The sequence below is a fragment of the Jaculus jaculus genome, chromosome 7 (assembly GCF_020740685.1).
Source record: "Jaculus jaculus isolate mJacJac1 chromosome 7, mJacJac1.mat.Y.cur, whole genome shotgun sequence".
NCBI classification, from domain to species: domain Eukaryota; kingdom Metazoa; phylum Chordata; class Mammalia; order Rodentia; family Dipodidae; genus Jaculus; species Jaculus jaculus.
Genome location: NC_059108.1, coordinates 18,580,806 through 18,607,271, shown reverse-complemented (window position 1 = coordinate 18,607,271; position 26,466 = coordinate 18,580,806).

The window sequence follows — 26,466 nt, the reverse complement described above, 5'->3', positions numbered from 1 at the left end:
ACTTTATGAAAACTTTCTTTTGCTTTCTACTTGAGTGAATGCTAGGCCTCCTACAGATGAGACCCGGAAAGCTTTGCACAGGGCACCAGATGCTGCAGCCTCTGTACTAAGCACCATGCACAGGTCAAGCGCATGTTAGCTATTTGACTACTACACTGACCTTTAGAAACATCCCTGAAAAGTGGACATTGTCATATTTTTATTCCTTTCCACAGACAAAGAAAGCAAGACTCAGAGTAGTAGTAATGGAGCAAAGTCACATGGTAAGTGGACACAGTCAGCAGTCTTTCCTAACTACTGCTTCAGCCCCGCCCGATGGCTCACAACTTTCCTGTTCTCCAAATCATAGCATGGTGACCCCAAACACTCAATGAGAGATAAAAAGACATCCTGCCCTAAGAAAGAGAGAGTATTGCAGGGTCACTTCAGTTTGAGGAATGGTGGCATAAGAAAGGTGCATTTATTTTGCCATGCCTTAGAAACTTGAGGATGTACCTAGACATTCTGACAGATTGGAGGCCAGAAAGCTGGAGTATCCCTATCCGATGGGTGCCATATCCCTTTTTAGGTCAATCCTATTGACCCCTGTTATCCAGAACTCTGTGGCTCAGCATGCAGGCTGGTGGGATACCACAGATATCTTCAGCAAGCTCTCCCAAATGCTGCTGCAACAGCAGCTGGCATTGTGTCAGTTGATTTTTGGTGGCAACATCCTCACCATTTTCCCCCAAATCTCTCATATGAGAATTCTCCTTCCACATCGCCAACAGGGAGACAGGGTTACTATATATTACTTCCTGAAGCCTGTGGTGTCTGACACAGCTCACTTGCCCTCAAGTGCAGCCAGCCTGACTCACTCCTCTCCATGATGTCCCTTGCCCTGGATTTCAAAATAGAAACGAAGCCCTTAGCCAATGCTCCATCTTTAAATAATGAGATTTCTTTAATGTAATGCATATTTAATTATTTGATGTTCCTCCAGAGCTTCTGACTCTTCTTAATTTGGGAGACTATTGCTCACATGTAGAACAAAATAGTTCTGAAGCATCATCATGTGGCTGTACCCTACCTTTGCTGTGCCGTGGTATCACATCCTTCCTGGCTACATCAGTCCCCTGTCTTCTGGTCCCACTGGGAACCACACGTGACCCTAGCCTTCCCTCTTTAGAAGCTGTAGCTCAAACTGTGTTCATTCCAGTTACAGTCCAAAAGGCTTGAGTTCATTTGACATTATCTTTATTTTAAAGAAGCTTTAGATTTGCAGAACTCCTGTGTAGACCCTCCACAAAGTTTTCCATGTATATCTTTCCCTGTTTATAGGACAGTATATTTGTCACAATTAATGCTCCAGTACTATATATGCTGGTCCACATTTTATTCAAGTCTTCTTTGTTTTAATCTAGGATCTGTGTACTTAGATCCACATTATATTCACCATAGTGTCACCTGAGGCATCTCTTACCTTGTGGTAGTTTCTCAGACTGTCCCTATTTTTCATTACTGACAGCATTTAGAAACAATGGCCGGGAATTTGATTAGACTTGGGTTATGAGTTTAACTGAAGGAGGGTGATAGTACCAAGCCGTGTTCACCATTTCATCGCAGGTGTGTGAAAGTTAGGAAGTAGCCAGAAACAATGATAAAAACAAACAGAAAATAAAATGACATCACTGTTGGTGTGGATCTGATGGCCTGGCTGAAGTGCTGCTTGTCCAGGTTCAAAACTGGGAAGCTTCTTTTCACCTTTCAATACAATCCTCTTTGTTCACAAGCCCAACACACTGAAGGACAGCGGAGCTGTGTCCTACCTCCCTGACAGCAGAGGACCTAGTCAATTGTTTGTGGCGCATCTGCTATGCAAATGGATCTCTTCTTATTTATTTACTTCTTTATTTAATCACTTATTTATGTCAATGTGGACGCATGCATATTTATGTTAAACTTTGGGCTATAAGTCCATTTCACTGCTCTGGGGGGATTTTTTTTTTCTCACTTGTTTTAGCATTGATCATGAGTGCTTTCAGGCGGCTCCTGTGTCTCTTTGACACGTGCCGTCATTGGGCTTGCCTACCTGCTCGCCTTCCTTCCTTCTTTTTTTTCCTTCCTTCCTTCTTTCCTCTTTCTTCACTCTCTTCTTCCTTGCCCTTCTGTCTTTCATGCTTTCTTATTTCCCAGAACTATTGATAATGCCAGATTCACCTTTCGTGGTCTCGGAAATCATGTTTTAAGTTGTCCTTGCTATTTTTCCCCAAATTTTGTGCTGCCTGACCCAAACTGCTTAAGTTAGGAACTAAACTCCATGATAATTGATGTTTGGGAACCGCTACAATGATTTCACACGAGAGATGGCTCCAGCGATCTTTAATGCTAATGAAGCTGCATTTCAAAGAGATAAGAATTAGGCTCATTATGAATTACTTAATTCATAGAGCAAATTATTAATTGAATGTATGAATGAAGCAAAGATACTATGAAAAGAGATATGCTGAATAATTTTCTATTTGACTTAGAATAAGCAGACACCCACAAGTAGATCTCACCTAACAACCACAACAGAATGGTGGATTCACTAACCTTTGTTCTAATATCTGGCTAAATGGGAATTGGAGTAGGTCTCAGTTTTTCTATATACCATTTAAATATTTAAATATTGATTTAAATGTCAATATTCAAGAGCTGCTGTTAAGTGAAGAATCAGAAAGTAAGGTTATCATGAAAACACAGCACAGTTTATCCGGTTTACTTAAAAACATATGTCATGATGCCAGAGAAACTTTTCTTTGACACACAACATTTACAATGGCCCCCTCCTTACCACCTACAACAATCTAAAACTATTCCACTTGAATCCTATCATAAGAAAGAAATTCCTAGTATCATGGAATTACATTATCACCAAATTGACAAAGTTTGAAGAAGACTGTAATCCTTTGTATAAATTAATATGTATGGGAGATTAAGGAAATGTTAACTATCAACATTGTATAATGATAAAAAAACATAAAATGTCCCTAAGAATAGTTCTATTTTTTTAAGAAAATAGAATTATTTATAATATTGTGCCTCTCTAATAAGCTGATAATATGGAGTAAACTTTCTTAAAAATAAGGATTAGTTATTCTCATATATTTAACCAGTTTATAGACTTGTTGCCTATATATCCAGTTGTAATTTTTGTTTCTGGGAAAAGCATTTTGCAAAAACTTGATCCTGGATGTTTGGGAAGCTCCGCGGAACCCTGTGCTTCCTACAAGTGTGTTTTGATATCTAATCACAAAAGTGACTTCATGCTGTTCTCCTGCTGCCTAATGTCATCTGGATGATTTTTTAAAATTTCCTTCCATTTGGAAGAAAAAGTTAGCAATCTCCTAATTATCTGGTTACTCATAATACTACAAAATTCTAGAATTCCTCTGATGGGCAAAATGTTTCAAATTAGAAAGTTCAGACTCAAGGACTGATCAAAACACCAACTTCTTTCTAATTACTAATGTCTCATAATTTTGCTTCCCTGAGGTCAAACTATGAAGGCTGTAGTTTGATCAGGATGATTTTCATTCATAACAGCCCATGCTAAGGCTATCCAAGCCTGCCTTTCCTTCTCACTCCCGCATGTCCTTCTTCTGTCAATCCATCTCTACAGAGTTCAACTCCCATATATCCCCTAGGGAGTTCCTGTTGTGTGTGGAGGCACCCTGGCCTTTGTCTTGAACTCTGGTTACATCTGCCCAACTGTCTCCTGGTAGTTCACTGTGGGGATTTAAAGACAGTTTTGATCGTGTCTGTATGCTTTCTTTTGATGGTTTTGATCGTTTTTGTATGCTTTCTTTTATTTATTTATTTTTCTAAATTGGCTACCATGAACATGCATTTCTTTCCTCGTAGTTAAAAAAGCATTGATTTAAAAATAGCACACAGGAAAAATACTGTCACTCCTCCATTGTGTAGATCTCCTGCAATAGCTGTAGGGCAAAATGGGTGTGTTTAGATTTCTCTGCATGGCTAGCTCCAAATGGGCATTATCTTTATTTAGCACCAAACTTGGAGAAGTCCATGAGGCAGCCAACAACTATGATTTGGTTGTATAGCTTGCCCCCAGGGTTGTGTGTTGATGACTTGCCCCCCAGGATGTGTCCCAGGATAGCTAAGGGCAGCCTGACACATTTGTAGATAACAATGCTATGCCTCAATGTCAGAAGTGAAGACACTCCTGCAGATAGAACATCTAAAAGGTAGCGCTCAGTGGGAGGTAATTAGGCCGCGGAGGTCCTGCCTTCAAAAGTGTAAGGAAAGTGTAAAGAAAAGCAGCAGAGAACAGCAGACTTTGATATCTACAGCAGATAATTTATTTAGAGAAAATAGTGAGGGGACAGCAGACTTCCCTTGGGATGAAGGCTAAAGCACTGGGCCAGGCTGGGGTGTAAGCTTAGACGATCCTAAGATAAACAGCTGGATCAGATGAAATTGATAAGAAAATTGTAGCTGTTTATGTCCTTTTTCAGAATAGGTTTCTTCAGCCAGGAATGTCTAAGGGAGGATACTCAGATGGTCTCTGGTCCTTCAAGGTCATCTAGGCTAAGGGGAGTACATCAATCAGGGAAGGGTGCCAAACTTATTTACTGCCTACAAGCTTTGGGGATAGTTATTAGCTCTTTAGTTCCCTTTAGTTTCCAGGGAAGGCTATTAGCCCTTCAGGAAGTGATTAGTGTAATTCAGGAAGGACCCAGTTAGTATCTATAAAACTGGGTCGCTAAAATAAAGAGTGGGCCTAGCTCTGAATCTTTGATTTTCTGTCATGCCATGTGATCTTTGCTTAATCCCAGCACCGAGATGCCATCTGCCATGAGACCCACATCAGAGTTTGAACAAATGAAGCCATGTTGGCCTTTCAGTCTTCAATCATTTTTGTTTTGTGGTGTTCCCAGCCTCAGTAATTTTGTTATACCATAAAAATGAATGAATACACAGAGCTTGAAACCTAGAATGACCTGGTTTCAACTGTGTGTCCTCTACTAGGAACAGATGGACTCTGTAAAGAACAAAGAAGGGCTGGAGAGATGGCTTGGTGGTTAAGCACTTGCCTGTGAAGCCTAAGGACCCTGGTTCAAGCTCAATTCACCAGGCCCCATGTTTGCCAGATGCACAAGGGGGCGCATGCGTCTGGAGTTCATTTGCAGTGGCTGGAGGCCCTGGTGCGCCCATTCTCTCTCTTTCTCTCTATCTACCTCTTTCTCTCTCTGTCTGTTGCTCTCAAATAAAATAAATAAAAATGAACAAAAAAAATTTAAAAAAAGAACAAAGAATATAGCTAAATTATATATATATTTTTAAAAATTCTAAGAAAATTGGGCTGGAGAGGTAGCTTAGCGGTTAAGCGCTTGCCTGTGAAGCCTAAGGACCCCGGTTCGAGGCTCGGTTCTCCAGGTCCCACGTTAGCCAGATGCACAAGGGGGCGCACGCATCTGGAGTTCGTTTGCAGAGGCTGGAAGCCCTGGTGCGCCCATTCTCTCTCTCCCTCTATCTGTCTTTCTCTCTATGTCTGTCGCTCTCAAATAAATAAATAAATAATTTTTAAAAAAAAATTCTAAGAAAACTACATATTGAGTATCCTTCCCTTTTATTTCCAACCAGTGTTAGCTTTCTGAGATCCTCCAAATATTTGGCAATTCAAGCTATAAACCCATGCCAGGCCTTCTTGCTCTTTTCTCCAGCAGTCAAAGATTGTCAATCTTTCTGTTGGTGTGAAACTATTATCACTTTTTAAATAACCTTCTCATCATTCTAATATATGGGCTACTTTCATGATTCTGTACTACCATTGATATTTTAGGATGACAAAATCCTGGAACTCTGAAACTCCCTTGAACTATGTTTCTAGTGCCTAAAACATTCTAAACATGCATGAGAGCTTCAATAAGCAATAACCAAGAAACAATACAGAGCTTCAGCAGTTTAAAAATACATATTAATTTATGTCAGGCACTATGCTAGGGAGTGTGAGGAATGAAGACAAAATGTATGTTTATGTGCAAGGGAAGATAATGATCACCACACTAGAACTTGGTAAGAAACTCAGTATAAAGAAAAGACACCTGACCTGCTATTCAGAGGAGGTATTTCTGAATTAAAATCTGGCAAGATGGAGCTGGGGAGATGGCTCAGCATTTAAAGGCGCTTCCATGCAAAATCTGCCCACCTAGATTTTGTTCACCCAGCTCCTATGTGGAAATACAAAATGGTACACACATCTGGAGTTTCTTTGCAGTGGCAAGAGGCCCTAATATGCCCATTCTCGCTCTGGCTCTCTCTCTCTTCCTCCCCCCTCAATTGCAAATAAATATAATAAAGATTCCTCCCCCCAGAAACCTTGAAGAGTGGAAAGTTTCAGGTAGTTGGGCACCATGGCATAAAGCTATAATTCCAACATTTGGAAAGTTCATGGCCAAACTGAGATACATAGTGAGATCCTGCCGCAAAGTAATAACTTAATTAATGAATGAAGTTCAGGCATGGGAAAGTGGCCAGCAGAGTGGTGTCATGGCAAGAAAACAGACAATCATTTTCTAGATGGGGCATCATGGCATTCACTGAGGAATGTTTCCAGTGAAATTTCAGTCAAGAAAGAAAAGTAAATGTGGAAAAAAAAAAAAAAGAAGAAGAAGAAGCTAAAAGTTGAACTAATTCACTGAATTACTATGAGTTAATTGCTGAGGAGCTAAAACTTATCTTTGTCAGCAAATCCCAAAGAAGGAGCCGTCCAGAAAGGGCCCAAAGGGACAATAAGAAGGAAAGACACTTTAGGCTAAAACAAAGTAAAATGGAGTTCGTTGTTGGAGGGGGCTGACTGCAGAAATGACTGACACGCAAATTGCCACATCTTGTTTGTTCACTTCCCCCTCCCCTTGGCTATGGGAAATAAAATCTCAGGGTCAGAGCTTCTTTGGAGGGCTACCCCGTTAATAAACTCCTCTTCTCTCACTCATGTTGGCATTGGAGTGATCTTTCCAGAGAATTTCTACAACACAAGGGCTGGTGTTACCATCCATTCAGTGGTTAAAACATTTATTGTACAAGCCTGACAATTGGAGTTCAGATCTCCAGAACTCACATAAAATTGGACTCAAAGTAGCAGACATGTCTGTAAGCCTAACCCTACTATGCCAATAGGAGGGAGAGTAAGGAGAACCAGAGGCCCACAGGCTGGCCAGTCTGGCATTCACAGTGGCAAATCCCAAGACTCTATCTCAAACAAGGCTGAAGGTAAGAACCAACATGTTGAAGTTGTCCTCTGATCTCCACATGCACTGTGGCATGCACTCACCCATACACACACAAAAAAAAATAAAAAATAAAAGAGAGAGAGAGAGAGAGAGAAAGCAAGCAAGCAAGCAATTTACCCAGGGGAGAGAGTGAATGCAGAGATCAACAAATAAACATAGACAATGTAGAGTGCTCATTTTAATTTGTTTTGTTTTTAAAGATTTGTTTTTATTTATTTATGAGAGAGAGAGAGAGAGAGAGACAGAGAGAGAGAGAGAGAGACAGAGAATGGGAGAATGGGCATGCCAGGGCATCTAGCCACTGCAAAGGAACTCCAGATGCATGCACTACCATGTGCATCTGGCTTATGTGGGACCTGGAGAATCAAACCTGGGTCCTTAGGCTTCACCAGCAAATACCTTAACAGCTAAGCCATCTCTCTAGCCCCCTTGTTTTTTTTGTTTTTTGTTTTGTTTTGTTTTTGAGGCAGGATCTCACTCTAGCCCAGGCTAACCTGTAACTTACTCTGTAGCACACACTGGCCTTGAACTTGTGGCAACTCTCCTTCCTCAGCTTCTTCAGCAAATTCCTCTGAATTAAAACATTCCCTCCTAAAGGAAGGAAGGAGGTTCTGGGGACTCAGGAGGTAGAGTCTAGGCAAACTGAAACTTTAAAGGTCACACAATTCCCCAAGGTTATAGGAGCAGTAAACAACCTTGAGGGTCTGATTCTGACCAGGGGCTGTGCACCCATTTTCTGTGAGTTGAAACATTCCCTCCTGGGATGAGGAAGGGGCAGGAGAGAGGCTCTGGAGACTGAGGAGGTCAAGTCTAGGAGAGCAGGCAAGAGCCCTCCCTAAGATTATATAAAGGGCAAACAACTGCTTGGGGAGAGACTCTCTAATCAGCCAAGCTACCTCTAAATCCCGCAACAGGCTTTCCAACCAGCTGAGCTGCCTGCGGGGTGCGCAGTGTGCCCCAGAGATGATGCAGCTTCCGTGAGTTGCCATGAGTCATCACCTGGGGGGAAAGGGGAGCTTTTCAGTGATGCATCTGCCTTTGAATCATCCATGCTCCTCTACACAACCTCTCACCCTGGTCTGTTAAGTAACCCCAATAAACTCAATGGATCAACAACACTGGTTTTGATGCAATCATGCTTCGGTGTGCCATCTGCGCCCTAGCCTCAGTGAATACATTTGTGTTTCACCTGCTGGCCTCCCAAGGGCTGGGGTTGTAGACATGAGCTATTGCTCCTGGCTTGGATTACTCTCAAACTTGTTTGAGATTTAGGGTACTTTAAAGAGGCAATGCAGAAGAAGTCAAGCAGAAGTTTATGAGTCTGAGAAGTGTGCTACTTATGGGTTATGATGAAAGAGAACCATGAGGAAGACGTTGAACGTGCACTCTCCAATAAGATGGAACAGTGGCATTCAGCGAGCTAGAGCTGGCCTGGTGCTGGAGGAAGGAAACCAAAGGAAGAGGGGGGGCTGAGCATAATCATAATAGGACTGTCTATAGAAGCAAGAAGTGGAGTCATGCATCCAGATGTAGCTCTCTGGAGACTGGGGTGAAGGAAGGAGCTAAAGGACTAAAGGTTTGTGACAGATACCAAGGAGCAGGAGTGAGACAGCAATGTTGACATCAGGGTTTTAAAGATGGTGACCAAATCTTCAAAATTCAGTGATTTCTTTTTCTAGTTGTGTTCAGTTTTTTCCAAGGTAAGACTCAAAAACGTTGGGGGGATGATCTGGAATTATTATTATACCTCAGAACCAAAGGCCAGGAATGTTGGTGGGGAAGGGGTTGGACTTATTTACCACCTCCTGAGAGTCTAAATAGGCAAGTAAGGTCATTTTGATTGGCTTTCCACATCTATCTACATTAGGGTAGGAATTTTTCCATAGAATATTTAATCAAGAGCCAGGAGCAAAATGTCCAATGACAGGCAAACTTAAATCACAGTGATCCTTCCCCCTGGCTTGCTGAAGCCACACAGCATTCCTCTAGGTCAATCTTTATCAACTCTGGCCATGTGATAGGATCACAGTGAAGATTCCTAAACTAACAACAAAACAAACAAAACATCAAAGTCCACCATAAAGATTCCAATGACATTGACCAAGACAATATATTTTTATTTTAAGAAAAGCATTCCCAAAGACTCTCATGAGACTCTCACATATATTCAGGGCTATGAACCAAAACTGTTGATAGACAGCCTTCAGTTAACTGAGTGGACATAAGTTTTGAGAATTACAGTCTGGGGAAAGCAGAAAAATCAAATCTACAGATGAACTACCATCTCATGTTTGCTAATGTCTTTAGCCTTTTTATATCTTAACTAGGTGATAATTAGTACCAAATTGATGGTCTTGATTTTTCTGTGCTTCTTTCTGTCATTCCAGATAAAATAGAGGTGTTAATTAACTGTGAAACTGACTGAAAGAAACAATAAATGCAGAGGATTAATGGAATGAGAAGTGGAGGATCCAGAAATCTAGTTCTTCATCTGTAATAGAAAGGTCAACATGCATATGGTCCAGTGCACCAGTCTTCTGTCTAGGAATTTATGTATTTTTTTCTAATCTTTTTCCTTTTTTTTTTTTTTTTGATTTTGATTTGGTTTGGTTTTTCAAGGTAGGGTCTTGCTCTAGTCCAAGCCAACCTAGAATTCCATATGTACTCTCTTCTTGGCAGAGACAGAGAGAGAGAGAGAATGGGCAAACTAGGGCCTCTAGCCATTTTGAACAAACTGCAGGTGCATGTGCCACTTAGTGCATCTGGCTTTGTGTGAATACTTGGTCATTAAGCTTTAAGGGCAAGTGCCATCTCTCCAGCCCTCAGTCTAGGGATTCTAAAAGTAAGTCATTTGTCCTCACAACTCTCTGTGGCAGACTCTTTAGTTATCCCATTGCACAGATGAGGAAATGGTAGCACAAAGATGATCTGAACTTAACCATAGTCATAAAGCCAGCCTTTGGTGGAACTTAGCTGCATCTGAACTCGTTACTTTCTTAACTTTTATGTGTATGTCATCATGAAGCTAGAAAGCTCGTTCAGAAAACACATGGTGGGATTAGAGAAGAACATGGTGGTACAGCAACGCTTGTGGTTCTTTGTTCAGTTCCTCAAACTACCAAGAAAAATAGACATTAAGGTACATTAAAGAAGAATATACAGCTGTTGGTTCAGAAGAAGCCAGGGAATGTATTTCTTAACTGATCTCAAATGCAATTTTTTTCATATCTACATTCCTGGCTCACAATGTGGCTCAGTTCTCAAGTTAACACTTCAAAGAAATGGTATTTTAATACTTGAAAGGTAGCACAAGTTAACCTGAAACCAATTCCTGAATCGAGTTCTTGATAGATTATTGCCTCTATTCTGAAAGCATCTGCTTCAGTATATAAATTACATATAAAATTTTTCCACGCTCCACTTTACCAGTTTTTCTTACTAATAAAATTTCCATCTGCCTCCCCATTTGTATTCATTGCACCTGTAAGGTAACAGGACCTTGATTCAATCAGAGTTTCATTAAGCCCTCATCATGCTGTTAATTCTGTATCTCTTTTGAAATGTCATGGTCTGCTGTCTCATCATGAGTCGCCTCCAGTCACTGTCATAGCGTCCTCAGTGCTCTTTTGTGCTTGGCTTTCCGTCATGTTAATTAAATTACCTGTTGGAGAAATTATTGAAGTGTCCCAGATGATGGAGATCAGGCCCATGTCAGCGTGCTCATTAATATTTCCTCAACACTTACAAGAAGAGAAAAGCATCACCATTTTGGCTCTGAGCCCCCCTTCTCATGATTGGTAAATATTAGGGTCTCTACAAGGTGCCCTGAGATGGTCCTAGACCCCCTGGTTCAGTGCCTGGAGACAATGGCTGGGATGTGCCCGCTCCAGAGGTCTGACACCATTTCTCTAAAGTTCTGCACCTTCGTCCAGGGGCAAAGGTTCTTAAAAGATCTCCAGGGTAGGAGAGTGTGCTATGCTGGCAGTATTGGTAATCCATTGATTAAAAAATAGAAAAACTGTAGGGGAAAGTAATGTAACTCTGCTTGTTTTCCAAGTCACCCATATTGTTTTCATTTTAATTCAAAAATATCTTAGAAAGCCAGGAGTGATATTAATCTCAGCACTTGGGAGGCTAAAGCAAGAGGATCTTAAGTTCAAGGTCAGGTCTCACACTAGCCTAGGCTGACCTGGAATTCATTACGTCTCAGGCTGGCCTCAAACTCATAGCAATTTTCCTACTTGTGACTGTCGAGTGCTAGGATTAAAGGCGTGTACCACCATGCCTGACAGAATATTTTTTTCTATGAAGAATTAAAAAAAAAAAATCTTGGTCTACCACCTTCAGTACAGCCTGAAGCCTGTTTCTAGACTAGGAATAAACTTAGTGTCTGTTTGGTGATGCTTCCTTGGATAATTGTATTCCTGCTTATAAAATGTCTCATGGCTTGGATTACTAAGGCATCACGTGAACCACTAGTTCTTTGGAAGGAACCTGGGTATGGTAGAAGTAGGTCCCCTTCGAGGTCTAGTGGCTTGAAAGTCTCACAGTTGAATGTTATATATATATATATTTTTTTTTAATTAATTAATTTATTTTTTTTTATTTGAGAGCGACAGACACAGAGAGAAAGACAGGTAGAGGGAGAGAGAGAGAATGGGCGCGCCAGGGCTTCCAGCCTCTGCAAACGAACTCCAGACGCGTGCGCCCTCTTGTGCATCTGGCTAATGTGGGACCTGGGGAACCGAGCCTCGAACCGGGGTCCTTAGGCTTCACAGGCAAGCGCTTAACCACTACGCCATCTCTCCAGCCCTGAATGTTATATATTTGAGCTTTTCAAATTGCACATATCCACTTTCCTTGAAAATTCAATATATTTTGCTAAGCAATACTGCAATTATTTTCCTAAAACAATGACTAAAAGCCATATATTTTGCTTCTATACTTTCCACAAGTCATCATGTGAGAGAACAGGGTAACTGGCAAAGTGCCTGAGTGTGTTCGTTGCCACAATGTAATCTACAAAATGAGGAAATAGTCCTTGCTCATGCGCTGACGTGAGGGTTAAGTAAATGAATACATGTAAAGTTCTTGAGTGGTCCTGGCCACATGGTAAGTACTACTTGAAATATTCCATTGTCTCCAAGGTCCTGGATCTGAAGTTCACAATTCCACTCAACAATTTAGCTGCTTCTGATAAGAGCAAAGGTCTCAAAAGGGTGGCAGCAGTGTCCTTGGTTAATACGTACTGTCAAAGAGGAGGAGACCAAGTGACCCAGAGCACGCCTCAGTCTTAAGTTCATTATCATTCGAAGTATCAAAGGCACATCTTTCTCTACCTACTAGTTGCAGACCATTGTCTGAAATTCATTTTCCTTATTCTTTGAAACTGTGAGCTCCATGGAAACAGGGATAATATTTTTTAAACCATTATTCATGCAGTAATCATCTCAGGATTTTGCACCCATGCAATGAGCAATAAAGTGTTGACCCAAAGGGGTAAAATATTATCAGCTATTAACCTTGGGTCTATATTATACTGTTCAGTTTAGTCCTGACATCTAACAGTTCTCTAGTGAACAGACTAACTAAATTGAGGTGGGTGGGGTGGAACATTAGAGGAAGGAATAGGCTTGGTAATTGCATAACACATCACATAAATTTTCCACGGAAGCTAAAGGCAGCATAGGATTATGGGTTACCATGGAGCAACTGAGAAGAGACCCAGCGACATGGCTGGAGAGAAAGGAATGCAAAACAGGAGATTGTAGAGAGAAGCTTTGTGGAGACCATTGGTGAGTTTCGAGTGATGGTCCAATTCCAAGAAGCTGAAAGTATGACTGTAGAAATTCTCTGGCACACGGCAGCCACCCATCAGAAGTTCCGTTAACTGGAATATGCAGGGACTTGCAGAGCAAGCTCTGGAGCCCTGGGGGTCACAGTGTGTTCTTCTGTACAACAGCAGCACCCCCCCCCCCCAGGATCTTGTTAGACATACACATTTCTGGGCTGTGTAAGAGTTTATTGCCCTTCGCTATAACGGAATACCAGAGGCAGGAAAACTACTCCAAAAAGAGTTTGATCTACTGCACAGTTTGGGATGCTGACAGGCTAAATGGTATTTCACAGGTGTTTCTCCCATTTACCCCTTCCTGTGGCTGGACCACCTTAAAGCAGTTACCTTCTCATTGCTGGAACAGACATCAGAATAGAAGCAGCTTGTGAAAGAAAGGGGTTTTTTGTTAATTAAAATTTTGAAAGAAAGGACTGGAGGGGTTGTTTAGTGGTTAAGGCACTTGCCTGCAAAGCCAAAGGACCCAAGTTCAATTCCCCAGGACATATATAAGGCAGATGCACAAGGTGGCATATGCATCTGGAGTTCATTTGCAATGGCTGGAGGCCTTGGCATGCCCATTCTCTCTCCCTCTCTCTCTCTCTCTCTCTCCTCTCTATCTCTCTTTCTGCTTGCAAATAAATAAATTTTTAAAAATTAAGAAAAACTTTGAAAGATGTTTCATCATAGTAAGGAAAGCATGGCCAAGCAGACTACTGGATGTCACATCTTGCCACATCAGATGGAAGGCAGCAACAAGAGTAAGCTAGTTCTAAATATCCAGTGGGCTAGAATAATGACTCAAGGTCCGTCCCCAGTGACATACCTCCTCTAGCAAGGCTTCACTTCCCAAAGGCTCCACCAGCTTGGGGTTAACTATAAGGCTTAATCACAAATACATGAAGCTATCAGGGACATCTCACCTTCAAACCACCACACACTTTATGGTAGATTATGGTGGTAGGGACATGAGCTGGAATGAACAATATATGTAAACAGGAAGCCAGGGGACATGGGTGAAGCCAGGCTCTTATAATAACCTGGTAGTGAGAACTAACCAGGGTACCATGAGAAACACCTCAAATCATCCCACTATCCAAGGACTTTCCACTAGACTCCATCTCTTTCTTGGCATGGAAAGCCAAGTGTTGCATGTCCTCTCTAATATGTGGATCCTAACTGCAAGTGTTTGGACTCATGTGTGAGTTGGAATAAAACTTGGCAGCAGAGGCAAGTAAGCTAGAAAGGGGATGTAAGGGAAGGGGGGAACATAAGAGGATGATATTGTATATATGTAAGTAGAACAGATTACTGGGGGTGAAAAGGCCTAAGTGAGGCCAGGGGAAGTGACCAAGTAAAGGAAAGGTGGGGAGAGGGTTAATCAAAATGTAAGAGTGTGTGTGTGTGTGTGTGTGTGTGTGTGTGTGTGTGTGTGTGTGTGAAATGAAAACCTAAGCAGAAGGGATATGAAATAAAATTAAAAAACATTCTAACAAAATATATCAAACAAAGAAAGAAGGAAACTAAGAAAGGGAGGTAAGAGTAAAAACCAGGGTATCAAGCTGGAGAGATTGCTTAGCGGTTAAGGTGTTTGCCTGCAAAGCCTAAGGACCCATATTCAACTCCCCAGATCCCATGTAAGTCAGATGCACAAGGTAATGCATGTGCAAGGTCGCACACATGCACAAGGTGACTTACGCATCTGGAGTTTGATTGCAGTGGCTGGAGGTCCTGGCATGCCAATTCTCTCTCTCTCTTTCATAAAAATAAAAAATTAAATATTAGAGTCTCTAAACCCCTACAAGATCCATAAATATGAACAGCAAGAAGACAAATTCAAGATAATTTCATATATTAACAAATTTTCAAGTTATTTGTCACCCTTAGGGATTATGATAATCCCAAACTGATACATAGTGTTTCAAATCTCTGAATATTGGGATCAAAGACAAAATTCTAATGGTTTCTTTAAAAAAAAAAAGAAAAATAACCCATATATATGAAGGACTATGAATCATACTAGCTTCAGCACAGGGGTCTGGACACAGAGGTGCATGGCCTCAAAGACTCAGGGAAAATGTTAGTCAAAGGATATAAAATTTCATTCTGGAGAAAGTTCAACATATTCATCACATCACATGCTGACTACACTTAGTAACAACTGATCATATTTTTGAGAAACTGCTGAGAGGTAGATTTTAAATGTGTTCTCACTAAAGCAGACAACAACAACAAAAAAAAGTGCGGCCATATATATGTAACTTAGCTTGAGTTGGCTGGTGTGTGTGTGTGTGTGTGTGTGTGTACTGCAAAAACACATTATACATAAAAACATATACAGTTTTTATTTTTTTATTTTCGGGGTTAAACAAATTTTATTCCAATTACTCAAGAAAAGAAAATATTAACAGATTTTATCAAACCCATTATCATGTAACTCAAGAGAGCAAGTAAAATCCTGTCTAACCATGTTAGTGAAACTTTAAAATAGGAAATATGTGGAGTCACCACCCCATCCAATTTGTGAGCCATTTTGGCAAGCAAAAAACAGCATTAAAACCCTTTTTAAGGGCATGCATGCCAGTTGGAACAAAATATAACTGGAGAAATGATGGAGGTGATGAGAGCCAGTGAGGAGGGCCAGGGGACCTCAGGCACTCACACAGACTTCCATTAGTTCTTGGCTGAAGGGTGCTCCCAAGGAGGTTGACTTCTCAGCATTTTTGGAGTTTCATGAGGACAGAGGAAGCTCTAAGGCAGGGAAAGGTGGTGCTGGGACTCTGCAGGTGTATGGTGAAGAGTTAAGGGTAAAGAGATTGGAAATGGACTTGACTAGCATCACTATACCAAGAAGATCAAATGCAAGCTACCTGTTTCTGGCTGCTCCAAATATAGAAGCAGAATAGTAAATGCTCCCTTTGGGGAAAAAAATACAATGTACGTTGGTCCATAGCCATCACATATTAACATAAATTTTCAAGTTATTTGTCACCCATAAGGATTATGATAAACTCAAACTGATACACAGTATTGCAAAATCTCTGAATATTGGGATCAAAGATAAAATTCTAATGGTTTCTTTAAAAAAAAAAAAAAAAGAACCTGTATGGCAGACATTAGGAAATTTCCTGCTGAGGAAAGAACAAATCATAAAATGAGAAGGGAAATATTTTCATCGAGAAAATAACCTGAAAAACTTCTAGCCAGTGCCGTTCTCCAATGTTTTATTCCCACATGCCTTTTCTCAGGCAACAGTTGATGGATGTGGTCCTCCAAAATGATGAAATAGACAACAAAATAAAACTGAAGTAAAGTGAATACAATGAAATAGGGCTGGAATGTTGGGGAGAGAGGAAAATAGGTCCCAACAGACTAAAAGGAATCTCTAGAGTGATTGTGAAAGGAGACCCCAGGGCTAGGATGGGCCTGCTGGGAAACCAGGCTAGGTAAGAAGAGGCTGACAGAAGGTGCGTCTTCAGAAAGATGAAACAAAAAGATCTATAATCATTCATTCACAGAGGATGTGTTCCAAGGGTCCTTAGTTCCTGGTGGGTACTTGCATCTATTGATGGCGCTGCTCACACAGTAATGATGTTTTTGCCTTTATTTATGATAAATTGTAGTTTATATATTGAACATAAGACTCAGAATAGTAACTAGTACTAAAATAGGGACTCCGGGCTGGAGAGATGGCTTAGTGGATAAGGTACTTGCCTGCAAAGCCAAAGGGCCTATGTTCAATTCCCCGGGACCCATGTAAGCCAGATGCACAAGGTGGCGCATGCATCTGGAGTTGTTTATACCGGCTGAAGGCCCTGGAGTGTCCATTCTCTCTCTCTCTCTCTCTCTCTCTCTCTCTCTCTCTCTCTCTCTCTCTCTCAAATAAATAAAAGCAAAAGAGTATTAAAAGAGGGTGACTATAGTAAGATACTATAAGTTCGTTTAAAATTTATGAACTAATTACTAACAGAGTTTTGTCATTGACTACATGTGGACCATGCTAGTGGGTAAGTGACAGCTGAGCATAGGAAGGCTACTGAGGTCACTGGTTTGGAAGCTGAGAGCAGGAGAGGCAGGGAGAGGAGAGCCCACGGAACTGAGGGTCCACCAGAGAGAATCACTAGAGAAAACCTGAATTTCCAAAGTCAAGAAGTCGTAGAGAAGCCATATTATGTAGACATTTGAAAATAATTATGTAGAGATTGAAAATAATAAATAGCAAGGGATTAAATGTCGTTGTCTGCTGGGGTGGAAGGAGATGGAGAGAATAAAGAGAAAGAAACAGGAATAAACAGGTTTTCTTTTCATAAGCACTGAAGAGATATTTGACTCTGAGAGTATGTGCATGTCAAACTTTGATAGAATTTAGAATCAGAATATTTTTAAAATATTTTGTTTTTATTTATTTATTTGACAGAGAAAGAGGGAGAGAGAGAGAGAATGGGAGTGCTAGGGCTTCCAGCCCCGGCAAATGAACTCCAGATGCTTGCTGCTCCCTTGTGCATGTGGCTAACATGGGTCCTGGGGAATCGAACCTGGGTCCTTTGGCTTTGCAAGCAAATGCCGTAACTGCTAAGCCATCCCGCCAGCCCTAAAATCAGAATTTTTAAATGATGTTGTGAATAGCCTCAACTGGAACCTCATTAACTCAGAGAGAAGAGCTTTCCTCCTGTGGCATGTGCGTGGTAAGTGATGTCACGAAGATGCGCAGGCAGATCAAAGCCCAGAGGACCACGGTGGGAACATCGGTGAGCTGTTCCTGGGACCAGATCCTGGGGGAAGAGATACGGCGTGTTTTCAAGAGTGAATAGGAGTTTGTTAGATTCCAAAGGTGGAGAAGATAATCTCTAGCAAAGCAAAGGTCACGTGAAGGTGGACCGAAAGTTGACCATGACAGGCGAATCGCGGTGGGGCGGGGGAGAGAGGTAGAGGGAGGCCACTGAGGAGAATTCCTGTCGGTCTGCAGCTGCCTGCAGGATCGCCAAGTCCAAGTGGAGCTGCCTGTGAAACCGGTGGGCCACCTACGTTTGTAGCTCAGGAGAGACATAGACTAAATTCCTCACGGTGCAGGTGGCAACGGAACAACCTGTGGTGAGGACAGAAAAAGAAAAACAGAAGACCAAGGATGGGAGATGCCCTGGTTCCAATGTGTGTGGGTGTCCTTCCCACGTCCATATTGCAACTTAATCTATAAAACATTGAGATGCTGGGCCTGTAGGAAGTCCTCAGGCCATGAAGCTTCCTTGTAGTGAATGGGAGTAGGCCCTTACCACAGAGGGCGGTCTGTAGCCTTTGGATACCCTGACCGCCTTCTGCCTTCCATCACGTGGAGGACACATGGATTGAATGACATCTTGGCAGCAGAAAGTGGCACTGAGCAGACACCCAACCCTGTTGGTGCTTGGCCTTCCCAACCTCCAGAAAAAAAAAACAAAAACAAAAACAACAAACCTTTCTGCCTTCATGAATGATACTATGGATATCCGAAACAGTCAGCAATAGAAGATTTAAGGAATAAAAATATCATCCAGTACTCCTCGGAATTTATCACAATGTACAAAAACAATCAACCATTTTTATAGCAGCATGAGATGCTCTAAGACAGCGACGCTGACCTTTGGTGGGTAGGGGACGAGAAAATGAGTCACGGAGAGAGGAGGCATGACTCATACGCATCGAAGCTGAGAATCTCCCAGCAGATGGCCCAGATCCCTTGTCCCATGACACCCCTTGGGCAATTTAGAAAGAGGAAAAGAATGAAACTTTGCCCTCTGTTGCCTGTGACAGACACAAATAAAAAAGAAGGGAGGGAGGGAGAGGAGAGGGCAAGAGGGAAGGGCAGGGAGGAAGGGTTTATGGGGCCACTGAGTAGACGCTGAGCGCAGGGATCTAGGAATAAGGCTGCGTCAGGGAGGCTGTAAGCTCCATTTCTAACAGAAGCTGACAGTGGCAAAAGGCAGTGCCATCAAGCTGACCACCGCGCCATCATGATCTGTGCACAGATGCTTGCAGCACATGACGTCCTGCAGCCTACCAGCCTTGTATTTATTTATTTATTTATTTATTTATTTATTGAAGCAAGCCTAACAGACTGGCCTTTTTTTTTTTATGTGAGAGAAAGAGAGGGAGAGAGAATTGGTGCTCCAGGACTTCTATCCACTACCATCAAACTCCAGACCTGTGTGCCCCTTCGTGCGCATGTGCAACTTTGCGCGCTTGCCTCACTGTGCGTCTGGCTTACAAGGGACCTAGAGAGTAGAACATGAGTCCTTAGGCTTTGCAGGCAAGTGATTTTAGAACTAAGCCATCTTTCCAGCCTTGGTTTTATTTTTTTAATGTTGGGACTTGAAACCTCATCATTGCTTATGGTTAGTAAAGGCCTTTATCACTGGCCTGGATTACCAGCCCTTGATTTTTAACATTACTACAAAGGTTTTGGAGCTATCTCTTCTTCCTTTCAGGGTACATCCCACATATACAAGTGAATTCAGTCTTTCCTTTTAAAGAAAACTTGACCTTTTCTACATGGAAGGAAAGTAGTCAGGCTGTTTACCGTACCAGCATATACAGGTGGATTATGTTTCTTGCCCTTCAGAAAAGTTCTAGAGCCTTTTCATTAAAAATACCAGGTTGGGCGCTGGGGAAATGATTTAGCAGTTAAGGCATTTGCCTGCAAAGCCTAAGGACCCTGGTTCAATTCCCCAGGACCCACATATGCCAGATGCACAAGGGGGTACGTTCATCTGGAGTTAATTTGCTGTGGCTGGAGGCCCTGGGGTGCCATTTCTCTCTTTCTCTCTGCCATTTCCTCTCTCTCTCTCTCTCTCAATCTCCCTCAAATAAATAAATAAATAAAATATTTTTTAAAAACACCAGGTTGGTGAGTTATCTAAGTTTGGTGGTCACTAGGTAGCCTTTGATCGACAGGGCATTTATCTCTTAGGGGTGCACACAGTTGGACTGACAGAAACTTTGGACAATTTCCTTTCTACCTCAAATATCTGCTTCCCTACCTCAGGACATACACAGGAGGAAAGCAAGTAAGAGAATTGAGGGTGACAGAGCTCCTAAGATCATCCCACATTCTTTGGGATTTCTCAGAACAATCAGAAACCACCCTCAACCACACACTGGACTTGACAGATGACTGCCAGTCAGGAAAGATGTGCCATGTGCTCTACCTGGAGGTAGATGGTATGCTACCCTTTGGGTAAGAGGCTACCAGCTGTGTCAAGAAGAAATGAGGACTCTCAGTGTAACCTTGGAGAAATCATCTCTCCTTGCTCAGAAAATGGCATTCTAAAATAAGGACTGTAATGACATCAATCCTGTTTGTAGAAGGATTGCCAGGATTAACTTGGAAATAATTATAAAATTACTTGACAAATACTGTATTTGATCAGAATATATAACTCCAGGTTATCAGGTTTTTTCAGTGGCAATAAAGTTCAAAATGTCCATGAGTATTCATCATAGTAATAAGTAGAGAATGGAAAACATGAAATTGCAAGTGTTAAGGCTTTCCTTAATGAGCTCAACGGCAGGGTCATTAGTAGATTGCATTGTTCATGTAACCACAGACATCAGTCAAATTTCAGCTAAGAATTACTATGTCACATGCTAAATCCAGACAGAAGTCTTTAAATGGTGTTTGCTTGTCTTTATCAAAGAACCTTAATTTCAGAAATTCAAACAGAATACTGTGCTAGAATATGAACAACAACAACAACAATAACAACAACAACAAAAATAACCCCACAAACTCAAGTACAGGTGCTTTAAGGAATGTTCATAAAAACAAGAGGGCCTACACCTATTAAATTCTCTATATAAAAAAGTAAGGGTTATCTCATTTGTCCTGGTGCTAACTTACTCTCCATTGGCGAATCTGCTTCTCTTTTTCAGATTGATGTAGATTAAGGAGAGAGCCATCCCATCATACCTCAAAAGGGCCAACGCTGAAACTAAGAAAAATTGGTGAAACAAGCAAGGGTGCTTTTTTCCTGGTGAACCGGGTACCAGCACAAGGGTGAAGGAGATCAACACAGAGAAAAATCAACTCCTACCAAATCAGAGAGCCAGGGCTCCAGAGGCCCCCAACACCTCATCACTGAAGCAGACCAAAAATGAACCCAACATAGCTCAGGGAAATTTTGCGGAAGAGGGGGCAGAAACAATGTCAGAGCCACATGTTGGATCATGATGTGCAGAGACATTTATCCTACCCATAACTAAGGGCTAACTCCACAATGCACGACCCATATACCTCAACAAGGAGGGGCCAAGGGGAGGGGGTAGGTCATGGATGAGCCTAATAATGGTACCAAACTGACTGTATTTGCTGAATACAAAACTAATTAATAAAAAAATTAAAAATTCTCACTCATGAAAAAAATGTGGCAATTATTAAACATTGGTACTGAGCATCTTGAGTGTTTCTTTTTATCAGGAATTCAAGTGTTTTTCTCAAAAGTGGATTAAATTCTACCTTTTTCTTATTGCAAGAGACACTTTTTTAATTGACAACTTCTATACTTACAGACAATAAACCATATTTCCCTCTTCTCCCCCACTTTCCCTTTCACAACTCCGATCTCCATCATATCCCCTCCCCTCTCTGTTAGTCTGTCTTTTATTTTGATGTCATCATCTTTTTCTCCTATTATAGGGGTCTTGTGAAGGTATTGCTAGACAGTGCGAGGTCATGGATATCGAGGCCAATTTCTGTCTGGACAGTGGTATATAAGGAGTGGTACCCTTCCTTTGGCTCTTACATTCTTTCTGCCACCTCATTCTCAATGGACTCTGAGCCTTGGAGGGTGTGATAGACAGATTTCAGTGCTGGAGACTCCTCCATCCCTTCTTCTCAGCATCATGTTGACTTTTGGGTCATTCCAGTGGTTAACGCCATCTGAAAAGAGAAGCTTTTCTAACCAGAAGTGAGAGTAGCATTAATATATGAATATGAACATTAAGTGTAGAACTTTCAGGACAATTTGGTGAGAGTAATATATACATTTATCCAGACAAGAGCAGGCTATATACCCCTAAGGCTCATGACCTCCCCTGCTAAAGGCTTTTGATGAAGTTTTCAGTACCAGGCATGTATTTCCTCCCATAGAGTGAACCTTCAGTCCAATTTGAGAGCAGTTGGTTTCCCCCAGATCAGACATGCCACTATTGCACCCGTTCAGTCATTTGACCTGTCTGGCCAAACTTGAGGCTTCCAGTGTCCACTGTTTTCACCACAGATGACTTCTGTCTCCCATAGGGCTGCAAGCAGTGCAGCTTTTTCCAGCTTTCAGTCAGCTGATCTACAGGGAATTTTTCAGCTCAGCACCAGTTTGATTTCTCAGTGACCTTGCTGCTGAGGCATGTGAAGTCTTCAGCAATATGGTCTTACCATCTGTTTCTCAAGGGAAACCAAGGGCCTTAACAATAGCCTGTACTGTTTTGGAGGCAATAGGGACCTCCCTGGCCAACAAGTCACTGGAAGGTATCCCATCCCTGGCACTGAAAATTTTCTAGTAACAATCCATGGGTTCTGGATGTGCCATTATTCAAAAAAGTAGGTTTTCATATGTCTTATTCAGAATATCCTGAATTTTGATTGACCCTCCCCCACCCTTCTTTTATACAATCCCTTCCCCTGACCTCACTTATACCTTTCCCCTCCCTGTAATCTGTTCTTCTACTTACACATATACAATACCTAACCCTTAAGTCCTTCCCTCTCCTGCCTCCCTTATAGACTTTTTCTTGCCTACTGGCCTCTGCTACAAATTTTTGGCTCCAGCTCACACACAAGTCTATACATTTGTAGCTAGGATCTACATATGAGAGAGAACATGCGATGTTTGGCTTTCTGGTTCTGGGTTACCTCACTTAGTATAATCCTTTCCAGATCCATCCATTTCCCTGCAAATTTCATAATTTCATTTTTCTTTACCTCTGAATAGAACTCCATTGTGTAGATGAACCACATTTTTATTATCATCTGTGGAGGGACATCTAGGCTGGTTCCATTTCTTAGCTATTGTGAATAGAGCAGCAATAAACATGGTTGTGCCAGTGTCTCTAAGGTAGTAAGAAGGGACATTAGGATATATGCCTAGGAGTGTTATAGCTGGATAATATGGTAAATCTATTTTTAGCTATCTCAAGAACCTCCACACTGATTTCCACAATGGCTGTACCAGATTACATTCCCAGCAACAGTATAGAAGGTTCCCCTTTCTCCACATCCTCTCCAACATTTATTGTCATTTGTTTTCTTGGTAGTAGCTATTCTGACAGGAGTGAGATGGAATCTCAAAGTAGTTTTAATTTGCTTTCCCTAAAGGCTAAGGATGTAGAACACTTTTTTAGATGTTTATATGCCATTTATATTTCTCTATTTAGTTCCATAGCCCATTTTTTAATTGGATTGTTTAATTTATTATTGTTTTGTTTTGTTGTTTGTTTGTTTATTTTTTATTTATTTGAGAGCAACAGACAGACAGAGAGAGAAAGAGGCAAAGAGAGAGAGAGAGAGAGAGAGAGAGAGAGAGGGAGAGAATGGGATCGCCGGGGCCTCTAGCCACTGCCAATGAACTCCAGATGCATACACCACCTTGTACATCTGGCTTATGTAGGTCCTGGGGAATCGAGCCTCAGACCAGTGTCCTTAGGCTTCACATGCAAGAGCTTAACCACTAAGCAATTTCTCCAGCCATATTGTTTTGTTTTTTGAGTTCTTTGTATATTCTAGATATTAATCCTCTGCCTTATTGCTAGCTAAGATTTTTAGTACCATATTAAATAAAAGTGGGGACACTAGACACCCTTGTCTTGTTCCTGAATTTTGTGGAAAAACTTCAAGTTTTTTCCCATTTAGTATTATGTTGGCTGTAGGTTTGCCATAAATAGCTTTTATTATGTTGAGATTTGTTCCTTTTATTCCCAGTTTCTGTAATACTTTTACCATGAGGAAGGGGTGTTGGATTTTGCCAAATGTGTGTTCTGCATCTATTGAGATGATCATGTGATTTTTGTCCTTCAGTCCATTTATATAGTGTATTAAATTTATCAATTTGCATATGTTGAACCATCCCTGCATCCCTGGGAAAAGGCTACTTGATCAGGGTGAATAATCTTTCTCATGTATTCTTTTATTCTGTTTGCCAATATTTTGTTCAGAAGTTTTGCATCTATGTTCATGAGGGAAATGGGTTTGTAATTTTCATTTTTTGTTCTGTCCTGTGTGATTTTGGTATCAGGGTGATGTTGGCTTCATAGAAGGAGTTTGGTAGAATTCCTTCATTTTCTATTTTATGGAAAAGTGTGAAAAGCAGTGGTGTTAATTCTTCATTGAAGGTCTAGTAAAATTTACCAGTGAATCCATCTGGGCCTGGATTTTTTTTTTTTAGTTGGGAGACTTTTTATAGCTGCTTAAATCTCTGTACTTGTTTTAGATCTATTTAAATGGTTTATCTAATCTTGATTTAATTTTTTGTAGGTCTTATGAATCAAGAAAATCATCCATTTCTTTCAGATTTTTAAACTTACAGGCATATACATTCTTAAGGTATATGTTTATGGTCTTCTGAATTTCTTTGGTATCTGTTGTAATAGTGACTTTTTCATCTCTATTTTTATTAATTTCTGCCTCTTCTCTCTTTCTTCTGGTCAGATTTGTGAAGGGTTTATCAATATTTCTTATCCTTTCGAAGAACCAACTCTTTGTTTCATTGATTCTTTGGTTTCTATTTTATTAATTTCTACCCTAATCTTTATTAATTCTTACCATCTACTGATTTTTGGTTTGTCTTGTTCCTCTTTTTCCAAGGCCTTAAGGTGAAGCATTAAATTGCTTACTTGTGAACTCTTTAATTTCTTAATATAGGCATTTAGAGCTATAAATTTCCCTCTTAGGACTGACTTCATTGTGTTTTTGGTATATTCTATTATCGTCATCATTTTATTCTATGAATTTATTGATTTACTTTTTGATTTCTTCAATGACCCATTCATCATTCAATAGTGTAATGTTTAGTCCCCACGGATTTCTGTATGCTCTCTAGTTTTTCTTGTTGCTAATTTGCAGTTTAATCCCATTGTGGTTAGATAGAGTACAAAGGTTTATTTCAATTTTCCTGTATTTGTTGAGATTTGCTTTGTGTCATAATATATTGTCTATTTTAGAGAATGTTCCATGTGCTGCTGAGAAAAATGTATATTCTGCAGCATTTGGATGGAATGTTCTGTAGATTATTTGTTAGATCCATTTGTTCCATGACTTCATTTAATCCAGATGTCTCTCTGTTTATGTTTTGCAGGGATGACCTGTCTATTGATGAGAATGGGATATTGAAGTCACCCACTACAATTGTGTTTGGTGTTATCTGTGACTATAAATCTAATAGTGTTTGTTTGATGAAATTGGGAACCCCCGTGTTGGGTGCTTAGGATTATGTTTAGGATTGTAATGTCCCCCTGTTGAAGTGTTCCTTTAATCAGTATAAAATAACTTGCTTTGTCTTTTCTCACTAATGTTGGTTTGAAGTCTATGCTTTCAGATACTAGGCTAGCAACCCCTGTGTGTTTCCTAGGCCCATTTGCTTTAAATACCATTTTCCATCCTTCCACCCTAAGACAGTGTCTATCTTTTATTGACAGACAAGTTTCCTGGAGGCAACAAATGGCAGGAACCTGCCTTTTAATCCAGTCTGCAAGCCTGTCTTTTGATTGGGCCTCAATGCCCTTTGACTTCTTTGAGTATATATACAATCTTTTTTTTTTTTTTTTGAAATCTTTTTCAGGCATTTCATCTAAAACAGTTTCATTGGTGATCATTTCTGATGGTTTTATAATTTTTGATGGGATTATATTGTCTTGACCCTTAATGTTTCTTGTATTATAATGTAGTGGCTTTTGTGTCCTGAATTGATTTGATACTTGGGTTTTCTACTGATCTGCAATGTTCTTAGATGAGACAGAAGTAATCCTAGGTGTTGAGTTTGCCTGTTAAGTAAATATTCTAGTGGACTGGGTGGAACATTTTACTGGCAAATTCTAAACTTCAACTGAGCAATATACAAATTTAATAAAAACCAGTACAGTATGCAAGTGTGGGGATTAAAGCAAACGCATAGTCTTATAAAGTAAAAAATCGCTAAGGGTGTGTCTTGCTCTACATCTTTCATTCTATCAGCTGGGAGGTAAAGAATTCTGTTCAGAATTAGGTTCCAGGTTGGATATGGCTGCCCCTAATAATGACAGAAGCAAAAGACAAAGGCCCTGTAAATCTGAAAGCAGCAAAGACAATAATATTCAACCCCCAAATACAGTTTATTTGAAAATGGTAAAGCCAAC